Here is a 23406-nt window from a genome sequence, read left to right as displayed (position 1 = left end):
ACAGGGTCTCACTCTGTCTGGAGGAAAGTTGATAGTCACTTAAGTTACTAATGCAAGTATTGTAAGGCAATATGTACTTAATTGTTGATGAAGAGGATTATGCTGTTAAGTGGTACAAGTTCAGAGGAGAAATTGATCACTCTGACTGGAGAAAGTGGCAAAACCTTCACGGAAAAGAAAGGTGTGTGAGCTGACTCTGGAAGGGCAGCTGGGGCTTGGGTAGGCAGAGAGGCTAAAATTAATCAATCAAGAGGTAACTGCACATTTACTTTGTGCTCCGTGCTTTGCGAGGATCTAGGAGAGGATCAAGAAATGTGCTCCACAGTCCTGTAAGTTAGAGCTGACACTCAGCAGGGCGGTCTAGAGAATACTGCCCTGGAAGTTTGCTTATTTTTGGCGTGTGAAATATAGAGCGAGTGATTAAAGGGGGGGCATATGGACTCTGTGGAGCTCGCAGTTCAGCAAAGGTACTAAAGAAGGGTGGAAATCTAAGGCTCTGCAGAGGAAGGGTTTAAGGTAGAGTTTAAATACATCCTAGATTGTATATAGGCTGCAGACTCTTGCAGAAAAGGAGAGGAAGAAAAAGAGAGCTAATGTACAAGGTGTTTAAGGCATTTTCAAGGGAGAGTGAATAGGAACCAGTCCAGCTGATAAAATGTATTAGTCAAAACACTTTGAGTTTTGGGGGGGGTTTTTGTAAATTTATTTATTTATATTTTATTTTTGGCTGTGTTGGGTCTTCGTTGCTGTGTGCGGGCTTTTCTCTAGCTGTGGCGAGCGGGGGCTCCTCTTCGTTGCGATGCACGGGCTTCTCGTTGCAGTGGCTTCTCTTGTTGCAGAGCGCGGGCTCTAGGCGCGCGGGCTTCAGTAGTTGAGGCGCGTGGGCTTCGGTAGTTGTGGCGCACGAGCTTAGTTGCTCCGCGGCATGTGGGATCTTCCCCGACCAGGGCTTGAACCCGTTTCCCCTGCATTGGCAGGCGGATTCTTAGCCACTGTGCCACCAGGGAAGTCCCAAAACACTTTTGAGTTTTAAGTGATAGAAGCTGAAATCATGCTGGATCCTAACTGTAAAGGCGATTTTTCAGTTCATACAACTAAAAGGTCTAGAAATTGATGTTGGAGGCTTATGAAGCATCATTAATCATACTTTCTACTTGTCTCCAGGTCTTGCCTCCACAACTAAATGAGAAATTATAGAAAAATATCAAAGATAGCAAAATACCGACTTTATTGCTGATAAAGATAAATTGGAGAATACATCTTGGGAATATGGTACAATTCTACCTTTCATGGCTAAGTCTTTCTCATTTGTCTTATTTATTCTAAAGATTTTCTTTGTTGATATTTTGTTAATTTTGATAATTAAAACAAAATTTTTAAGGAAGAAATAAAAAGACCTTCTAATGTACCACAAAAACAAAAAATAACTTGGCCTGATTTTCCAGGTGAATATCTGTATTTGGCCCCAATCTACCTTTCAGTTTTATTCTTCACACATTTAGTTCCAGCCAAACTCTATGGATCAAAAATAGTACATTTTCCCATCACTACATCCTTATACCATTCTGTAGCACTTATCCTATTAATTTACTGTAATTACTTCATGAAAGTGTAAGTTGTCTTATTCACTGTTGTATCCCAGTGCCTTGGTAAACAGCAGACACTTAAACATAAAGAACAAATATTAAGTAAAAGAATGAGGGAATGAACAGACCCCCTGCTCCTCACCTGTATGTTTACATGTTCAAACCCTTTTCTCCTACAGGGCTCAGCTCAGCTCAGCCTTTCTGCAACCTTCCCTGATGACATCCCAAGCAGATGTCATTAGGCTTTCTCTTCCTTCTGTTCTTCATCCCCTGGACTCATGTTCCTAAAAGATGTAACTCAGAGGAGGCTCTGGCTAAATGCACAGTTTTAATTCCTAGAGAATGAATTTTTGTGGCTCTTCCTATCCTAGTGATCTGAAAACTAGAGAAAAAAGCCCTGTTTCGTCTCCACTGAAGTTTTTTTTTCCTTTTTTATTTTTATTTTTTAACATCTTGATTGGAGTATAATTGCTTTACAATGGTGTGTTAGTTTCTGCTGTATCACACAGTGAATCAGCTTATACATATACATTTATCCCCATATCTCCTCCCTCTCGCGTCTCCCTCCCACCCTCCCTATCCCACCCCTCTAGGTGGAGCTCACACAGCTGCCTTCCCAAGTCATCAGGTCCTTATTGCTTCTCCTTTGAACCCTATTCAGTTCTTTCTAGTTATCCAAGATTGAAAGTGCCCTACAAGCAAAAGACCCTTTGCATTTTAGGGGGTGGGGGCGTGCTGTTGGAAGAGGCAGGGTGTGGAGGAAGAGGAAAAGGCAGAGACCGTTCTTTTTACCCTCCTTCTCCCCACCCCACCTAACCCTCAGGAGTCTTGAGAGCCACTCCTAGAAGGTGCTTAAACAGCCCAGTCAGTATAGGATGACTATCTCTTTACTCCAGCCTTTTAACATTGGGTGACCACTAAGTCATGGTGTGTACTGAATATGTGTGATATTTCAGATTTTTGGTGTTCTCTACAGTAGTTCCTCTCTCCTCACTGTCCTTTATTTGATAGACTTATAGTCGGCCCTCGGTATCCACAGGTCTGCATCCACGGATCAAAATATTTAGAAAAAAAAATTTCAGAAAGTTCCAAAAAGCAAAACTTGAATTTGCTATAGTCCAGCAACTGTTTATATAGCATTTACATTATATTAGGTATTAGAAGTAATCTAGAGATGATTTAAAGTATATGGGAGGATGTGTGTAGGTTATATGCAGATACTGTGCCATTTTATATAAGGGACTTGAGCATCCTTGGATTTTGGTATCCACGGGGGTCCTGGAACCAATCCCTTGCACATACCAAGGGACGACTGTACTGGCATCCCCTACCTGGGTGGCTAGTATGGGGAATGCATAATGTCAGGCCACCATCTCCCTGCTCCAAGTTCTAATATCTGTTTACCTCTGCTATGACACATACCACTCCTCTTTGTATTATTGTTGTTTGTATACTTGTCTTACCTCCTGTATTAGATTGTAAGCTTTTGAGGGTCAGAGACTGAGTCTTACACATCATTATGTCCTTACACTTTCTTGTACAAAGTGCTCAGTAAATGTTTGGTGAATAAGTGGCTAGATCAGTGCCGTCCAACATGGTAGCCACAGGCCACGTGTGGATTTTAAATTTTTAAATCAATTAAAATTAAATAAAATGAAAAGTTCAGTTCCTCAGTCATACTAGCCACATTTCGAATACTCAAAAGCCACATGTGGCTCGTGGCTCCCATATTGGACAGTACAGGACAAAATGGTTGTCCCAGAAGATTCAAAGATGTGTAGAGACCCAAACTTGGTCAGTGGAAAAAAAAAAAAAAAAGAAGTACAAAGTAAGGCACATTCTTGATTATCCTCTTAGGCTCTTTTGTAGCTGTCAAGCCTCTTTTGCTTAGATCTAGAGATTTACCACAGATGCTGTTCTTAAACTAATTTGTGGTACTGGGAGGGGCATATTTTAATGCCTTGGGAATCTCAACAGCTCAGAGCTTCTGAATTACTAGTGTCTAACCAATCAGAGCTGGGCTGGCTGAGAGGAAGGGACTTTTAAAGCAGATCCTAGCGTTACCGTTTTATTTTCTGAGATATGCTCATGACTAGATACTGGGGAGAGGTCTTGCTTCCCTACACTTACCTAGCCGCCAGCCCCCCACCTGCTTGGCTGGCAGTTCTGACTTGGCTTATAGAGCTGCTATAGCCCTGGGGAACAGAGCCAAACATGCGGAAGTGGTTACATGTACCAGCTCCCAGGGAAGCTGTGGGCTAGCAGGGGGAGTGGGTGGGGTCCTGCCTGATGGCTTTTCAAAGAAGCCAAATCTTTGAAGTTTTGTTTTAGCAGCTGCCAGGTATGCTGTTTCAGCACTTCACAGACTCTCTCACTGTGTTCCCATATCACATTTTTTCTTTACTATATGTGCATAGTATATACAATGGAGCTTGGTTGTTGGGAAGGTAAATATAAAATTGTGGAGTAAGGTGCTAAACACAACCCGCTTTTTCTTTTTTTCTTTGACTCTGCTGTGAAATAGCCACTTTTAATGCTCCCTTTTCCCTTCTCAGCTCTGATCTTTTCTGATCACCTGCCAAAGGAGAGGCAAACAGAGTCCTCTTCTATTTGAGAAAATAGTAAGTTTTGAAAAACTGGAGCTCCTACATTTCTCTGATGAATTAGAGCATCATTCTGAGAATAGAACATCACCCTTTTCCAAAAGAACAGTTGACATCCCCAGCAAGCAACCCTGATACTTTCAGACTTGGAGTAAATTTCTTGAATGTAGATCTTGCGCACCACTGGATCCTCAGCATTTAGGGTAATGTCAACCATAAGTATCTGTTAAATGATTGCACTTGCAGCTGCTAAGCTGGTGGGGGGAAGGACTGGGTAGGTAAAGCACCCCTCTAAAGCCCACACTCCGAGCGTTCTCTGCTTCCTTGCTTCTTTGCTTAAATAGTCCCTTTCTCCTATCCAGTCTACAGTTAGCTCAGACCTTTTCCAGCGGCCCCCAAATTTGCTCCTTCCTCTGAACTCCACTCTTTTTTGAGTATAGTATATACTCCCCTGAGGAATCATCTTCTATGCCTTTGTTCTTGATCTCCTGAACTGTAAGTCTGTTAAAGGCACAGGCTATGTTTTATTCCTACCCAAAGAACCCTGGAGCGGGAACAGGAAGACCTAGGTGCCAATCCCAGGTCCACCTGGAACTTCCTGACTGGAGGTAAATCATCTGACTGAACTTAAGCCTAATTTTGCCAGGTGGGAAGCAAGGGTGCTCGGATTGTCATGGGAGTTCAATGAGATCATCTACATGAACATGCTTTGTAAACTACAAAGTACTACACACGACTAGGTCTTTTCAGTATTAATAATACTTATTATCACTATAAAATAGTAATGTTTGTTTACGCTGCTGATGATACAGAGACTAATCTCTCCCAGAGTTGAGGTAAATCACAAGCTCAATCCCCCATTACTCAGCTTGGCACAGGTTTAAAGCATTAAAGGGTCCATTCCAGGCACTCTCTGTCATCACCTCTCTTTCAGTCTGCAGGTTCTTCTTTTCAGACCTGTGGGGTCATTGTTTTTCTTACTAGTCTCCCCCTTTTTCTCCTCTCAGGTTCAGGCTGAGCTCTCTCTTTTAACCCCCTCAGTTCTTAAAGAACCAAACTCATCCCATCCCATTTCCCAGTTTTGGCTGGAATTGCCTTGCTGGTGGATCCTTCTCTCCTCAGTGTGGCCATCCGCTTCCCATCGCTCTGCCCATCAACAGCACTGGGCTCCGTCATCATCCTCCCCCTGTCCAGCCCCCCATCTTCATCCTCAGCTTGGCTCAGCACCCCTTCCTGTTTTCCTCTCCCTTCCCTTGCTTTTCTGCCAGGCTATATCCCTTTAATCCTCCCTTTCCATTTATCTCATCCTGCATTTTCTTTCTTTCTCTAGGCTCAGACCTTTCATCCAGAAAGGATGTTCCCCCTTTTAAGACTCTGTTTGGTGCATTTCCATGTACCTCTCACCCTGTCCCTATCACCTTAAGGCATCTCCTTCTCAGAGAAAAGTAGATAAAAAAAGCACTGCCATTTTTTTGTTGTTGTTCTATCATATGGCTTCAGGAGGTCCAAATTCTTTTACTTTAAAATATCTACACTCTCACATTTAAATGTTGTAACCTAGTGTTTGAGAGCAGGTATTCTATACAGGCAGACCAATTTGGATCCCTCCCCTTTTTAGCCACTTACTAGCTATGTTGCTTAGGGCAAGTTCTTTGAACGTACTGTACTTATGCCTAAATGAGGATAAAATGCCTAATTCGGGGCTTCCCTGGTGGCGCAGTGGTTGAGAGTCCACCTGCCGATGCAGGGGACACGGGTTCGTGCCCGGGTCCGGGAAGATCCCACATGCCGCGGAGCGGCTGGGCCCGTGAGCCATGGCCGCTGAGCCTGCGCGTCCGGAGCCTGTGCTCCGCAACGGGAGAGGCCGCAACAGTGAGAGGCCCGCGTACCGCAAAAAAAAAAAAAAAAAAAAAAAGCCTAATCCCTAGGGATGTCCTAAGCAGCAAATGAAAATTAAATGACATAGGAAAGCATTTTTACAGGGCCTGCCTCTGTAAATGAGAATTACTGTAAACCTGTCCACATCATCTATCCATACCCTGTTTTACAGGTATGAAAAATTGAGACCTAGAGAAGTAAGTGGATTGTGCAAATTCTCATGCCTACCTGGTGGTAAAACAAGGTTGAGAACCTACTTATAATTCTCGGCCTGATGAATTTTCCATTTGATTCCTCTAACTTCTCAAAGGGTTATTTGTTCTAGTTTCCCTTCTTCAGGTGGAACATAGGACTACTCCAGAGAGAGGAGTGTTCATTTCTTCATGCATTTGTTCATTCAGCAAACACTGCATGACTGTGACATTGCCAGGCTTTGAGTGGACAAAGACCAGAATGATGACCAGCCTTAAATGGTTGGTCCAGTGAGTAAGAAATAGTCGTTGTGAAGAATAGTCACAGTACCAAAAACATGCCAGTGAAGGCATCTTGAGACCTCGAGAAATAAGCTCTATCGGAGGAAGACCGGAGTAGACTTTGCAGAGGATGGATTATTGTTTTTTAACTAAGTGAGCATCACAGAGCCTTGTGTGAAGGCAGGGAGGTATGGAAGAGCATGCCTGAGTGCACCATTGTGGGAGCATGGCGTGCGCGTAGGGGAGGGTTGAGGATGAGATGGAAAAGTTCAAGTGCCTGATACGCCATGTTAAGGGGATTTTATCCCATTATCTGCCCTTTTAATTAATGTCAACCAAAGAATTAAGCAGAGTTTTGAGTTTTGGGTTTCTTTTTTTTTTTAACATTTCTGGGTTTTCATATGTACTACTTCCATTGTCTTTCCCTTCCCCATTCATATCTGGCAAATTCTTTGTGTCATTCTGGATCAAGCCCAGTTCCAACCCTTACTCTGTGCACCTTCTACTGCCATCCCACATGGAGTCTGCCTACTTGCCTGTAGCTGTGTCATTTCCATTGTATTACAGATTTTCATGTCTTTCCCTTACCACCTCCTTAGAAGTCCGAACGTATACATCTTTATATTCCTATCTCTTAATGTGGCATCTGACACACAGTATCCACTAATTTAATGTATGCCAAATGAATTTAAATATCTAGATTCATAATCACAGAGCAGACGTCCACCTAGGCAGCTCTTTTACTAATACCTGTCTTGGGTACCACAGAAATTTAGGTGGATTAGGTTAAGACTTTCCTCTTTAACCAGCCACAACTCAACGTGCTTGCCATCTTTAGTATTTGAGCTTTGGCTGCCTCTAGACAAGAACCCTAACACTGAGCTGGTTAAAAACCTGCTGTGGGAGCAGTTGTCACCTGTTTTACACTTGAAACACACTTCCACATACTAGGATTTTCCTCAACACACTTTAAGGAGTTAAAAGACTCAAAACAGTACTCAACCAGGTGAATTCCACGTGGTGGAATCAGTTTTAAAGTAGAGTAATGTCTCACAGTGTCCATTAAGCTGCTGAAATTTTACTCCTCACCTGGTCATCCTTCAGGACTGTGTGGCTGTGTGAGTGCTATTATTTATTTGCTGCCCTGATTAGACTCTAATATACTCATGAGGAAAAGTTTCTCCGTAGTCTAACAAACACATAGTATCTGTACTTGGCACCAGCTCGAGGTTAATTTCTCCTCTTACATATTGCAGGTATACTGTGCTGTACACCCTGCTGCCAGCTCAGCGTTCATCTGCCAAACAGAGCCAGAACACTGTATTAAGATACGTAGTTAAATATACTTTATATACCACTCATCACACTTTACATTCTTGTGAAGTTTTCTCAGTACAGCATAGTTGAGAATCTCTCTCTTAAGGCTTTAGTGAAGAGATGCATTGTAACCTAGCAGCACGCCATCATGATAACGTACCCTGATGCGTGCTTTGGTAGAATAGCAGGCCACTCTGATAGGATAATGCGTTAAAGCTAATTTCTCTTTTCCTTTTCAAATTTATCTAAATAGTTGCATAAGTCATCTATTGCTGCCTAATAAATTATCTCAAACTTTAGCAGCCAAACAATAAACATTTATTATCTCAGTTTCTGTGGGTCAGGAATCGAGGAGCAGCTTAACTGTGTGGTTCTGCCTCAGGCTCTTTCACGAGGTGATGGTTAAGATGTCAGCCAGAAGGGCTGCAGTCATCTGAAGGCTTGCCGGAGGCCAAAGGATCCACTTCCATGGTGCTCACCCTCACGTGGATGATGAGTTCGTGCTGGCTATTGGCAGGAGGCCTCAGTTCTTCAACAGATGGACTTCTCCTCAGGGCTGCCTGTGTGTCCTCATGACATGGCAGCTGGCTTCCCCCAGAATGAGTGACTTAAGAGAAAGACAAAAGGCACGTGTCTTTTATGACCTAGCTCAGAAGTCATACACAGTCTTTTTTTTAAAAAATTTTTAATTGTGAAAAAGTATACATAACATAAAACTTACCATTTTAAGTGTACAGTTCAGTAGCATTAAGTGCATTACATTACTGTGCGTCACCACTGTCCACTTCAAGAACTCTTTTCATCTTGCAAAACCGAAACTCTGTAACAATTAAAAAATAACTCCCCATTCTCTCTCTGTCAGCCCCTGGCAACCATCCTTCCACTTCCTGTCTCTATAAATTTGACCACTCTAGGTACCTCCTATGAGTGGAATTATACAATGTGTGTCCTTTTCTGCCTGGCTTATTTCGTTTAGCACAATGTCCTCAAGGTTCATCCATGTTGTAACGTGTCAGAATTTCCTTTCTCTTAAGGCTGAATAATGTTCCATTGTATGTCTATACCACATTTTGTTTATCCACTCATCTGTCGATGGACACTTGGCTGGCTTCTGCCTTTTGGCTCTTGTGAGTAATGCTGCTATTAACGGGTGTAAAAATAGTTGTTCATGGCCCTACTTTCAGTTCTTCTGGATATACACCCAGAGTGGAATTGCTGAATCATACGATACTTCTGTTTTTTTCCAAGCTTAATTAATTCACTTTATCTTTCCTGTATAAGTACTCTACGTGGTGACCATAGCTGGAGCTTGGGTCTTCTTTGCAGAGACTCTGGTATGGCTCTTTACTAAATGGTCAGTGAATTCCTGATGGGGAGACTTGGTGAACATGGTCTCTTTCTAGAGGTCAAGGTGAGTAGCTGTAAGTCTTGGAGATGGCATCAGAGGTGGCCGTGGTAAAGTTGCACAGGCTGGCAGTGCAGCCTGCAGACAAGGTGTACTAGTCCTTGATACTGGCCACCAGCTTCTTGGGCACAAGAGCCCAGAGCATGCCGGTGCCTTTGGGGTGGGGATGAGATACACCAGCACAGAGCCACAGTTGCTGGTCACCTTGCAAAGGACAGTGTGGGGCTTGCTGATCTTGCTTCCTCAGTAGCCTCACTGCCTGGCTACAGGGGAGAGTTTGGCCAGGGTAATGGCCCCATGGACGGCCGTGGCTGCCTCCTTGGATCGCTTACCAAAATTGACATGGCCCTTGTAGTCCCTAGTGGCAACAGATGCCTTGAACCTGGTCTGCTGGCCAGTGTGGGTCTGCTTTTGCACAGGTGTAGTCTTCAAGCTCGCCCTTTAGGGTCAGCCTCAGGAAAAAGTCCGTGATATCAGACTACGTGACGGACGAGGAGAAGAGATGTATTTCCTCCAGGGACTTGGTATCCATGTCCGTGACCAAGCAGCCTGGCTCGGGGACCGGGAGCCACTTCTTGTCCTCAGCCTCCCCTCAACGAGCTCTGTGGCCTTGGCTCCAGCCTGAGCGTAGCTGCAGCGCTGGCCCCGGAAGCTGCCCCCATTCCTCTGTGGAGCTGCTGCGGCCACCTTCTGGTCTCCTGGGACACCAGCGTCATCCACCATTTGGTGTTTTCTTGGAGCAGAAAGGCAATTCTATTTTTAACTTTTTGAGGAATCTCCATACTGTTTTCCAGAGTAGCTATACCATTTAACGTTTCCACCAGCAGTGCACAGGGGTTTCGGTTTCTCCACATCTTCGCTGACACTTTTTTTTTTTTTAATAGTAGCCATCCTGATGGGTGTGAGGTGGTATCTCATTGTGGATTTTCACTTTCCCTCATGATTAGTGATGGTGAGCATCTTTGCATATGCTTCTTGGCCATTTGTGTATCTTTTTTAGAAAAATGCCTATTCGGGTCCTTTGCCTATTTTTAAATCAAGTTTGGCTTTTTGTTGTGGATTTAGGAGTTCTGTATGTATTTTGAATATATTTGGATTATCAGATGTATGATTTGAAAATATCTTCTCCCATTCTGTAGGTTGCATTTTTACTCTGTTGATAGTATTCTTTGATGCACAAAAGTTTTTAATTTTGATGAAGAACAATTTTTTAATTTTTTCTTTTGTTGCCTGTGGCTTTGGCATATATCCAAGAAATCATTGCCAAATCCAATGTTGTGAAGCTTTTTTGCCATTTGTTTTCATTGAAGAGTTTTATAGTTTTAACTCTTACGTTTAGGTCTTTCAAACACACTATCATTTTTGCGATATCCTACTGTTTACACAGGCCAGCTCCATTCAGTGTGGGAGGGGATTACCCAGGATATGAATACCAGGAGGTGGGGATCATTGGGGGCCATCCTGGAAGCTGGTTCCTACAATCATTCAGGTATATAGTTTTTGTTTTTGTTTTTATTTTGCGGTACGCGGGCCTCTCCCGTTGCGGAGCACAGGCTCCGGACGCGCAGGTTCAGCGACCATGGTTCACGGGCCCAGCCGCTCCACGGCATGTGGGATCTTCCCGGACCGGGGCATGACCCCATGTCCCCTGCATTGGCAGGCGGACCCTCAACCACTGCGCCACCAGGGAAGCCCCAGGTATATAGTTTTAAAAGTTAAGTAATTCTATAAAGTTTATAATGAAAATGGGAATCCCCTGCCCCTTCTTCTCCCACTGCTACCAAACCTTAATTTCCATACTCCAGAGATAACTGCTTTCAGCTTTTTTTTTCCAGCTGTTTCTTCTGTTACTTGCCTTCATATTTCTAAATCATATGTTTATCTGCCATTTGGGGGCTTTTTATTTTATATATTATTTATTTATTAAATTCCTATCAGAAGGTGGAAGTTGAGAATTCTTGTGCTGCCTCCTCCTGCCCCCACCCCCAACCACACACACACACACACACGCACGCACGCACGCACGCACACGCACACACGCACACACACACACACACACACACACACTCTCCCCTTCCTCCCATCCCTGCAGTGAACACATAGTACAATTTGATCAGTGTTTACTGTTTTCATTATCATGACTGGGCCCTTGGAAACTTTTGGGCCTCTCAGAATCATCATTTCTTCTTTCCTATTGATCCATTTCTCTGTCATTTTGTCTGACTTGGTACATGTTGTGAAGTTAAGAAATTTTCCAAGTTTCAGATTTCTTGCAGGTTAAGACAGTTTACACAGGGCTATATGGGAGGGGAGGATATGTATATGTATATATATTAATATATATATACACACATACATGTGTATATTATATATGTTCCTATTTTCTATTGACTGAAATATTTATGTTCATACTTTATAAAAGCTAAGTGTACAAGTAATACACACATGTAGCCACATCATAAAATAATCTAACAGAAACATATACAGATTATGAGGAGATTAAGCCCCCTCCTCAGAGGTAGCCACAGTTAAAAGGTTGATCTGTATATTTTTCTGTGACTTTTTTTCCTCCCTAATGTCGCCATGTTTCTCTGGTTTGTTTATATAAGCTTTTCTTTTTTTTCTTTGGCCGGGCCACGCAGCGGGATCTTAGTTCCCTGTCCAGGGATCAAACCTATGCCCCCTGCAGTGGAAGCACAGCGTCTTAACCACTGGACCGCCAGGGAAGTCCCTATGTAAGCTTATCTGAATATTCTTAACCACTATGTAGTTTTCCAAAGGATGAATATACCATAATTTATTTTGCTATTCTCCTATTAAAGAGCACTAAGTTGTATCCAATTTAGGCATCTGCAGTGAATGCCTTGTACATATATCTTTGTACACATGTGCAAGTATTTCCATGGGATACATTCCAAGAAGTGGAATTCGTTGGATCAAATGATATATAGACTTTGAATTTGTATAGATACTGTCAAATTGGCCTCAAAAGGGCTGTAAAAGGGCTGTACCACTACCCCCTCCAATCTAGAGCGTGCTCTTTCTTCACACACTTGCCAGCATCTATTCTACTAGACTATCACTTATTCCTTTCCTGCAAATTCTCTCCTTTTTTACTGATGATGAAATTAGGCATAGACCTATCTTCAGATATATTATTTTAGAGATGCTTTGTTTTCAGGCAAGAATATAACTGAGATGGGGCCAAGAAGCAGGAAGGTAAAAGTATTCTCAGTGGGCTCTTTCTTTTCTTACTATCAATTAAGACCAGGAAGAATCCCTACGTGTTAGCTTCTTTCCCCTACACTGCGCTGCTGAAGTGCTTTTCTCCCCTGCTTTTGTTTTTGATTGATTTCATCCAAGAGGCTTACCCTTTTCCCTCCCTCAGTAATGAATAACCAGAAAAGTCACAGAACCAGGCAAATTGAGTGAAGGAAGCTTAAGGAAAATATTAAAAAGGAAGAAAAGTGTTTGATGTACTTTTAATATAAAATGTGGAAAAAGTAGAAGAAGGGCGGGGGTTGGGGAAAGAGGGCGGAGAGAGATTATTCACGGTAATGGGAACCAAATGTTGGCCGGGAAAGCTGCAGCATTCTCACACTCTTCCTGTAACGCCATGGCTTTTCAAAGTGATAATAATGGAGCACCAACAGTACAGGACATGCCTTAACCCTTCCATACCTGAACAGCCCCAACTCAGCTTTTCCGAGGCGGTGTCAGCTTTGAAGTCCTGGCACATGGACGATGTCTGTGTCCCGCTTGCCATCAGGGCAAAAAGAAGGAAGGTGGAAGCAAGTAGTAGAACAGTAAGGGAGCACTCGCTTGCTGGAACTCCTCACAGTACGCTACATTTCTCTTTCTGTGTGTTAGGCTTTTCTACTGGACAAGCAGCAGCCTGCTTGACCGTAGCTTGCCAGGTTTGGATGATGATATCTTCTCCCCTTGCTGCCCAGAGCTGATGAGAAAACCCCCATGGGATAGGCAGGCAGCCTCCCTCCATCAGTAATGATCCCACAACATGAAAAGGCCTCCATGGAGACCGAAGTCCCCCCGCCGCCCCGGGTGCCCGTGTGCAAGTACAGGCGCTCCTGTGGAGGCCCCGGCCTTTATTTTCTTGGAAGTCCACACCTGCCGCTGTGGAATTGAGATGTAAAGACTGTTTGCAGCCGAAGGGCACTCCCTGACCATATGACCTCCAGGTGGTCAAGGACAGGCACTTGCCCCTTGGCCTAGCCATTTATCTATGGAGGGCGAATGAAAAGGGGTGAAGGAATGAATGAAGTTCCTGCTCCAGCTGGCATTTACTGCCATCTTGATTCAAATTTTGTTCAGGTGCCTTTAAAAGTCCATTGTGCCTGAGAAATAAACCTTATTTTTTAGGTCAAATATTCACCATTTCAGAGGGGAGGCACTGGTAGCAGTCGGGCAGGCGGCACCAGGGCAGGCAGGTGCTTGGCTCTGCAGGTAGCTGGGCGGCTCCGGAACTCTTCGGCAGCAGTTGTCTCAGCTGTAACAGGAGACAGCTGTTAGTCTCTGCCTCCTTGGCATGTTAAAGGTTTCAGGGAGTTAAGGCATGGAGAATATTTAGCACCCCACCTGCCACCTCCTCTTCTCTTCTCTGTCTGCTGGTACCCTCATATTACCTACAGCTAAAACTGAAACATCTTTTTTTCAAATGTTTTCCAGAATCATCCTTGGGACGATTTTATAGTTTTACGTTTTACATTTAAGTAAACGTTTTGAATGATCCATTTTGAATTAATTTTTATATGAAGTCTGAGGCTTAGGTTGAGGTTCCTTTCTTTTGCCTGTGGATGTACAATTGCTCCAGCACCATCTGTTAACAAACAAATGGCTTTAAACAGGTTATCCTTCCTCCATCGTATTGACTTTTCCAGCTTTGTCAAGTTAGTTGAGTATTTTAGTGTGGGTCTTGGATGATTTTGGTATTCCGAAAACAAAGGTCTATAGCAGTAATAATTTGTTAGAGACTCTTTAGCAAGGAGTGTTTTAGGTTCTAGTTTTCTTCCTTGTACCTTTGGAATCGTACAGATTTAGGTTCAAAAGTGGCTCTTTCACTTACTGTGAGTGAAGTTAAACCTAAGTCATTTAACCTAAGCCTCAGTTTTCTCATCTCTAAAATGGAATGGTAATAATACCTTTCTCAATGGGTTTCTCTGAGGACTAACCAAGGTAGGGCATATAAAGGGCTTAGCTTGAAATCAGGCATTTGGAAAGCCTTCAAGCTAATGTTGGTGATGGTAGTGAGACTTAGCTATCTCTGTGCTTGGCCATACTAAGACACACTTACTCATGCCCCTTGCCTTCCCCAAACCTTAACTTTACACTTTTCGTTATAGTTCATCATGAGCACATGAGTGATTCCAGTTAAAGCTGCTGTGCTGGGCCTTACTTAAATGGCGGTTTTGATCAGTAACATTGGTGTTTCTGAATATACGAGAGATCTGTCTTACAGCTGTAATTGCAGACTACCCCCATTGGGTTTCCTGATGCTTCCTGCTCTTTCATATGCTCTTCCTTCTACCTGCAGTGTCCTTCCAGTTGTCAAAGTGCTGGTCATCTTTTGCGACCACTTCTACTTTGACGTCTTCCTTGATTTCCCCCATAGGAAGTTGCTCCCCTCTCTTGTCTTCTAAAGCCAGTGTCCTGTTCCCAGCACAGTGGCATACAGAGTATGGGGAGTGGCAGGAGTTCTTTTCTTCATTAAAAAAAATACACGTTTTAAAAGTGCATAAATAAATAAAGTATATCCAAATATGCTGACATGAACATTAAATGATAAAAGCAGGATAGTATAATCACAATTTACTATATATTTTCATAGTCAGCATGCATTAATTTTTAAATTGATTTTTATATTGCTTAAAGTGCCCTACAATTTGCTATTAAGTCAGAAATATTTCTCCCTTATTTTGAAATGATACGATTCTATTCTGCCATTTGTTAAAGAGAGGAACAAGAGGAAGGGAAGGAGAAAGGGACTAACGTTCACTGAGTGCCCAGCTCACGCCAGGTCCTGTGCTTTGTATGATTTACCCTGTTTACTCCTGAAAACATGGCTGTAACATGGGTATTGTTACCCTCAAGTTCAGATAATGAGATAGCCTTAGAAATGTTAACATTTGAGTTCAGCTTTTTCTGATGTGAAAGTTCATGCTCTTTTCACGGCTTGAACTTCCCTACTTGTGGGAAGAGGAAAATCAGTACCAGTCTTTTCACAGTGGCATCCGAGGCTAGTCTAGACCCATTTATTAGTGATGATAACATGCAAAGGAGAGGTAGAAATATTTCTGAAGATAAACTCTCACTGTTGGAATGTAAGAACCAGTATTTCTGTGAACAAAAGTGAAGAAAAATGTCCCATCATCTATGAACATGTACATTATTTTACTTTTATGAGACACTAATGTCATGCTTCGTGTGTGGGCAGAAAACATCAATAAGACTGAAGCAGCTAACTCTAAATATATGGCTTACATTTACAATTTTGGATTAAATTTCTTCTTGCTTTGTATGCTGCCTCTTCTGGATATAACTTAATTTCTGTCACAGATTAGAACCAGCAGGTCAGGCGGATTAGGATGGCTGTTTTGAAGGTGGGTAATTCCATACAAGGGAAATATCGTGACTCTCGGGGATAGAAGTTGTAGATTTTTTTGGTCCTCTTGGTTTCTTACAATGGCCTGATCATACAGGTGCTGGTCAACACGTCTTATAAATGTGATTTGTCATTTTAGCTGTGGTTTAACATATGTTCAAAAGCTTTGGTATTTTAGAAGAGAACCATTGCTTCTTGGACTTTTGGCTACGATCAAATGTACAAGGGAAGGAACCAGAGTATCATGAAAAGGATGTAAAGCAGAAGAAGTAATAATGGAAGATGTCTCTTTTAGCCTCCAGGCTATTTATGGACTCAGTGTGTGGGGAATCTGGCCATAGACAGACACAGAAATGAATCATACATTTCTTCATCAGTGTAATCATATATTACACTTCATCAGCAAGTGTAATGTCTGGAATTTGAGCCCTAGAGGTAAAGAGTTTTGTTTGATTCATCCCTAAAATACAAATTCTGTATTCCTATTTTTATTATATTCATACTACAAGTGATTAGCTTCTCCATACCAAGAGGACACAGTTTACCATGTAGGAATATGGCCTGCCTGTTGATTTGTGAGAAATCCAGGTTACATCCCACTGAATCTCAAAAATAAGATGATACATAAGAAACAATAGGGGGCTTTCCTGGTGGCGCAGTTGTTAAGAATCCGCCTGCCAATGCAGGGGACACGGGTTCGAACTCCGGTCCGGGAAGATCCCACATGCCGCGGAGCAGCTAAGCCCGTGTGCCACAGCTACTAAGCCGTGTGCCACAACTGCTCAAGCCCGTGCGCCTAGAGCCCGTGCTCCGCAACAAGAGTAGCCACTGCAATGAGAAGCCTGGGCACCACAATGAAGAGTAGCCCCCGCTCGCCTCAACTACAGAAAGCCCGCACACAGCAACGGAGACCCAACACAGCCAAAAATAAATTAATTAAATAAATAAAATATTTTTAAAATGCTAAAAAAAAAAAAGAGAAAAAATAGTAACATGCTAATAGTAACATTCAGTGCCTATGATATGCCAGGCCCTAAATGCTTTATGTACCTTAACTCATTTAATAGCTAACTTTTACCTTGTGCCAGCAACTGTTCTCAAAGCTTCACATGTATTAACTGATTTAGTGCTCCCAGATCCTCTGTGAGATAAGTACTGTTATCATCCCCATTTTACAGATGAAGAGACTAAGCACAGAGCAATGAAGTGACTTTCCCAAAATGACGCATTGGTGAATGGCAGTCAGGATTCAAACTCAAACAAGTGGTAGCAGAATCCGTGCTCTTAACCACTCTGCCGGTGATTCAGTGAGATGCATCAGAATCCCTTGAATGGCTTGTTAAAATAAAGATTGCTGGGCCCAACCTCAGAGCTTCTGATTTCAGTAGGTCTGGGGTGAGGTTCAGTTATTTTCACTTTTAACAAGTTCCCAGGTGATGCTGTGCTGTTGGTCCAGGTACCACACTTTGAGAACCACAGTCCTATGCTGTGCTGCCTCTGCTAGGGCTGGAAAGGAATTAATATTCAGTGCAAGCAGCTGAGGACCAGGATAATGAGTTTCAATGGTCTGATCTTAACAGAGGTGGGTGCCTGCATTTGGTGGCAGCTGTGACCTAGAACTGAACCCCTCTAGTAAATTTTTTTTTTATTATTACAGGTAAAGCAGATAACTTTTAATGAAATGGGTGAAATCCAAAATGGAAATTATAAGACTTCAAAAGTTTTTTTTTTGTCATCTGCCACCACCCCCCCATCCCCCCACCACTCTCCCCCCTTGGTGTCCATATGTTTTGTTTTGTTTCTTTTAATTTAATTTTATTTATTTTTTTATACAGCAGGTTCTTATTAGTCATCACTTTTGTGCACATCAGTGTATACATGTCAATCCCAATCGCCCAATTCATCACACCACCACCACCACCCCCTACCGCTTTTGCCCCTTGGTGTCCATACGTTTGTTCGCTACATCTGTGTCTCACTTTCTGCCCTGCAAACCATTTCATCTGTACCATTTTTCTAGATTCCACATATATGCGTTAATATACGGTATTTGTCTTTCTCTTTCTGACTTACTTCACTTTGTGTGACAGTCTCTAGATCCATCCACGTCTCTACAAATGACCCAATTTCATTCCTTTTTATGGCTGAGTAATATTCCATTGTATATATGTACCACATCTTCTTTATCCATTTGTCTGTCGGTGGGCAGTTAGGTTGCTTCCGTAACCTGGCTATTGTAAATAGTCCTGCAATGAACATTGGGGTGCATGTGTCTTTTTGAATTATGGTTTTCTCTGGGTATATGCCCAGTAGTGGATTGCTGGGTCATATGGTAATTCTATTTTTAATTTTTTAAGAAACCTCCATACTGTTCTCCATAGTGGCTGTATCAGTTTACATTCCCACCAACAGTGCAGGAGGGTTCCCTTTTCTTCACACCTTCTCCAGCATTTCTCGTTGGTAGATTTTCTGATGCTGCCCATTCTAACCAGTGTCAGGTGATACCTTATTGTAGTTTTGATTTCCATTTGTCTAATAATTAGTGATGTTGAGCAGCTTTTCATGTGCCTCATGGCCATCTGTATGTCTTCTTTGGAGAAATGTCTGTTAAGGTCTTCTGCCTATTTTTTGACTGGGTTGTTTATTTATTTATTTATTTATTTATTTATTTTTGCGATACGCGGGCCTCTCACTGTTGTGGCCTCTCCCGTTGCAGAGCACAGGCTCCGGACGTTCAGGCTCAGCAGCCATGGCTCACGGGCCCAGCCACTCCGCGGCATGTGGGATCTTCCCGGACTGGGGCACGAACCCATGTCCCCTGCATCAGCAGGCAGACTCTCAACCACTGCGCCACCAGGGAAGCCCCTATTTTTTTAATATTGAGCTGCATGAGCTGTTTATACTTTTTGGAGATTAATCCTTTGTCCATTGATCTGTTTGCAAATATTTTCTCCCATTCTGAGGGTTGTCGTTTCTTCTTATTTATGGTTTCCTTTGCTGTGCAAAAGCTTTTAAGTTTCATTAGGTCCCATTTGTGTATATTTCTTTTTATTTCCATTACTCTAGGAGGTGGGTCAAAAAGGATCTTGCTGTGATTTATGTCAAAGAGTGTTCTTCCTAGTTTTCCTCTAAGAGTTCCATAGTGTCCAGTCTTACATCTGGTCTTTAATCCATTTTGTGTTTATTTTTGTCTCTGGTGTTAGGGAGTGTCCTAATTTCATACTTCTACATGTAGCTGTCCAGTTTTCCCAGCACCACGTATTGAAGAGACTGTCTTTACTCCATTGTATGTCCTTGCCTCCTTTGTCATAGATTAGTTGACCATAGGTGCGTGCGTTTATATCTGGACTTTCTATCCTGTTCCACTGATCTATATTTCTGTTTTTGTGCCAGTAGCATATTGTCTTGAGTACTGTACCTTTGTAGTATAGTCTGAAGTCAGGGAGTCTGATTCCTCCAGCTCCGTTTTTTTCCCTCAAGATTGCTTTGGCTATTCGGGGTCTTTTGTGTCTGTGTACAAAATTTTAGATTTTTTTGTTCTAGCTCTGTAAAAAGTGCCATTGGTTATTTGATAGGGATTGCATTGAATCTGTAGATTGCTTTGGGTAGTAGAGTCATTTTCACAATATTGATTCTTCCAATCCAAGAACATGGTATATCTCTCCATCTGTTTGTGTCATCTTTGATTTCTTTCATCAGTGTCTTACAGTTCTCTGAGTACAGGTCTTTTACCTCCTTAGGTAGGTTTATTCCTAGGTATTTTATTCTTTTTGTTGCAATGGTGAATGGGATCATTTCCATAATTTCTCTTTCTGATCTTTTTGTTGTTAGTGTATAGAAATGCAAGAGATTTCTGTGCATTAATTTTGTATCGTGCAACTCTACCAAATTTATTGATTAGCTCTAGTAGTTTTCTGGCTGCATCTTTAGGATTCTCTACGTATAGTATCATGTCATCTGCAAACAGTGACAGACACTTTTACTTCTTTTTTTCCGATTTATATTCCTTTTATTTCTTTTTCTTCTCTGATTGCCATGGCTAGGACTTCCAAAACTATGTCGAATAAGAGTGGCAAGAGTGGGCATCCTTGTCTTGTTCCTGATCTTAGAGGAAATGCTTTCAGTTTTTCACCATTGAAAATGATGTTTGCTGTGGATTTGTTGTATATGGCCTTTATTATGTTGAGGTAGGTTCCCTCTATGCCCACTTTCTGCAGAGTTTTGATCATAAATGGGTGTTGAATTTTGTCAAAAGCTTTTTTTGCATCTATTGAGATGATCATATGGTTTTTATTCTTCAATTTGTTAATATGGTGTATCCCAGTGATTGATTTGCATATATTGAAGAATCCTTGCGTCCCTGGGATAAATCCCTCTTGATCATGGTGTATGATCCTTTTAATGTGTTGTTGGATTCTGTTTGATGGTATTATGTTGAGGATTTTTGCATCTATATTCATCAGTAATATTGGTCTGCAGTTTTCTTTTTTTGTAGCATCTTTGTCTGGTTTTGGTATCAGGGTGATGGTGGCCTCGTAGAATGAGTTTGGGAATGTTCCTTCCTCTGCAGTTTTTTGGAAGAGTTTGAGAAGGATGGGTGTTAGCTCTTCTCTAAATGTTTGATAGAATTCACATGTGAAACCATCTGGTCCTGGACTTTTTGTTTGTTGGAAGATTTTTAATAGTTTCAATTTCATTACTTGTGATTGCTCTGTTAATATTTTTTATTTCTTCCTGATTCAGTCTTGGAAGGTTATACCTTTCTAAGAATTTGTCCATTTTTTCCAGGTTGTCCATTTTATTGGCATAGAGTTGCTTGTAGTAGTCCTTTAGGATGCTTTGTATTTCTGCAGTGTCCGTTGTAACTTCTTTTCGTTTCTAATTTTATTGATTTGAGTCCTCTCCCTTTTATTCTTTTTTTTTAACATCGTTATTGGAGTACAATATCCCTCTTTTTCTTGATGAGTCTAGCTAAAGGTTTATCCACCTTGCTTATCGTCTCAGAACCAACTTTTAGTTTTATTGGTCTTTGCTTCTCTTTCATTTATTTCTGCTCTGATCTTTATGATTTCTTTCCTTCTACTGCCTTTGGGTTTTGTTTGTTCTTCTTTCTCTAGTTCCTTTAGGTGTAAAGTTAGATTGTTTATTTGATATTTTTCTTGTTTCCTGAGGTAGAATTGTATTGCTATAAACTTCCCTCTTAGAACTGCTTTTGCTGCATCCCGTAGGTTTTGGATGGTCATGTTTTCATTGTCATTTGTCTCTAGGTGTTTTTTGATTTCCTCTTTGATTTCCTCAGTGATCTCTTGGTTATTTAGCAATATATTGTTTAGCCTCCCTTTGTTTGTGTTTTTTACATGTTTTTCCCTGTAATTGATTTCTATTCTCATAGCGTTGTGGTCAGAAAAGTTGCTTGATATGATTTCAGTTTTCTTAAATTTACCAAGGCTTGATTTGTGACCCAAGATGTGATCTCTCCTGGATAATGTTCACGTGCACTGGAGAAGAAAGTGTAATCTGCTGTTTTGGGATGGAATGTCCTATAAATATCAATTAAATCTAACTTGTCTATTGTGTCATTTAAAGCTTGTGTTTCCGGGCTTCCCTGGTGGCGCAGTAGTTGAGAGTCTGCCTGCCAATGCAGGGGACATGGGTTCGTGCCCTGGTCCAGGATACCCCACATGCCGCGGAGCGGCTGGACCCATGAGCCATGGCCGCTGAGCCTGCGCATCCGGAGCCTTTGCTCCGCAATGGGAGAGGCTACAACAGTGAGAGGCCTGCGTACCGCAAAAAAAAAAAAAAAAAAAAAAAAACCTTGTGTTTCCTTATTAATTTTCTGTCTGGATGAATCTGCCCATTGGTGTCGGTGAGGTGTTAAAGTCCCCCAATGTTATTGTGTTACTGTTGATTTCCTCCTTTATAGCTGTTAGCATTTGCCTTATATGTTGAGGTGCTCCTATGTTGGGTGCATTTATATTTATAATTGTTATATCTTCTTCTTGGATTGATCCCTTGATCATTATGTAGTGTCCTTCCTTGTCTCTTGTAACATTCTTTATTTTAAAGTCTACTTTATCTGATACGAGTATTGCTACTCCAGTTTTCTTTTGATTTCTATTTGCCTGGAGTATCTTTTTCCATCCCCTCACTTTCAGTCTGTATGTGTCCCTAGGTCTGAAGTGGGTCTCTTGTAGACAGCGTGTGTATGGGTCTTGTTTTGTATCCATTCAGTGAATCTGTGTCTTTTGGTTGGAGCATTTAATCCATTCACATTTAAGGTAATTATCGATATATTTGTTCCTGTTACCTTTTTCTTAATTGTTTTGGGTTTGCTTTTGTAGGTCCTTTTCTTCCCTTGTGTTTCCCACTTAGAGAAGTTCCTTTAGCATTTGTAGTAGAGCTGGTTTGGTGGTGCTGAATGCTCTTAGCTTTTGCTTGTCTGTAAAGCTTTTGATTTCTCCATCGAATCTGAATGAGATGATCCTTGCCGGGTAGAGTAATCTTGGTTGTAGGTTCTTCTGTTTCGTCATTTTAAATATATCGTGCCATTCCCTTCTGGCTTGTAGAGTTTCCGCTGAGAAATCAGCTGTTAACCTGATGGGAGTTCCCTTGTATGTTATTTGTTGTTTTTCCCTTGTTGCTTTTAATAATTTTTCTGTGTCTTTGAGAAAACAATTTGCTTACCGTTTGTCCCGCGTGTTTCTCCTTGGGTTTATCCTGCCTGGGACTCTCTGCGCTTCCTGGACTTGGGTGGCTATTTCCTTTCCCATGTTAGGGAAGTTTTCGACTATAATTTCTTCAAATATTTTCTCAGGTCGTTTCTCTCTCCCTTCCTCCTCTGGGACCCCTATAATACTAATGTTGTTGCGTTTAATGTTATCCCAGTGGTCTCTTAGGCTGTCTTCATTTCTTTTCATTCTTTTTTCTTTATTCTGTTCCACGGCAGTGAATTCCACCATTCTGTCTTCCAGGTCACTTATCCATTCCTCTGCCTCAGTTATCCTGCTATTGATTCCCTCTAATGTATTTTTCATTTCAGTTTTTGTATGGTTCATCTCTGTTTGTTTGTTCTTTAATTCTTCTAGGTCTTTGTTAAACATTTCTTTCATCTTCTCGATTTTTGCCTCCATTGTTTTTCTGAGGTCCTGGATCATCTTCACTATCATTATTCTGAATTCTTTTTCTGGAACGTTGCCTATCTCCCCTTCATGTAGTTGTTTTTCTGGGGTTTTATCTTGTTCCTTCATCTGGTACACAGTCCTCTGCCTTTGCATTTTGTCTATCTATCTGTGAATGTGGTTTTCGTTCCACAGGCTGCAGAATTGTAGTTCTTCTTGTTTCTACTCTCTGCCCTCTCCAAAAGATTATTCTGATGGCCCTTTAATTAGGATGGAAGTTCTATGAGAAACTCTTTGTGATGGGCTGTGTCATGCTGGCCAGAAGAACTTTGAAAGATTTTTATGAGGCTTCTGTTCTATTCATGAAGTGAGAAAGTTTTCCCAAGCCAGTGAAACATGGAGTACCC

The 23406-nt window shown here is 41.8% G+C and overlaps 1 protein-coding gene and 1 pseudogene across 6 annotated transcripts in view; one reads left to right on the top strand and one right to left on the bottom strand.

Annotated features, from left to right (window-relative positions):
• Positions 1-23406, top strand: part of TTLL5 (tubulin tyrosine ligase like 5) — a 308457-nt gene that overhangs the window by 168424 nt on the left and 116627 nt on the right. The gene's annotated exons all lie outside the window — the stretch shown is intronic.
• On the bottom strand, positions 9143-9857 carry LOC132529612 (small ribosomal subunit protein uS5-like; annotated as a pseudogene).

This window comes from Lagenorhynchus albirostris, chromosome 1 (assembly GCF_949774975.1).
Source record: "Lagenorhynchus albirostris chromosome 1, mLagAlb1.1, whole genome shotgun sequence".
Lineage (NCBI taxonomy): Eukaryota > Metazoa > Chordata > Mammalia > Artiodactyla > Delphinidae > Lagenorhynchus > Lagenorhynchus albirostris.
This window is presented reverse-complemented; position numbering and strand designations above follow the sequence as displayed.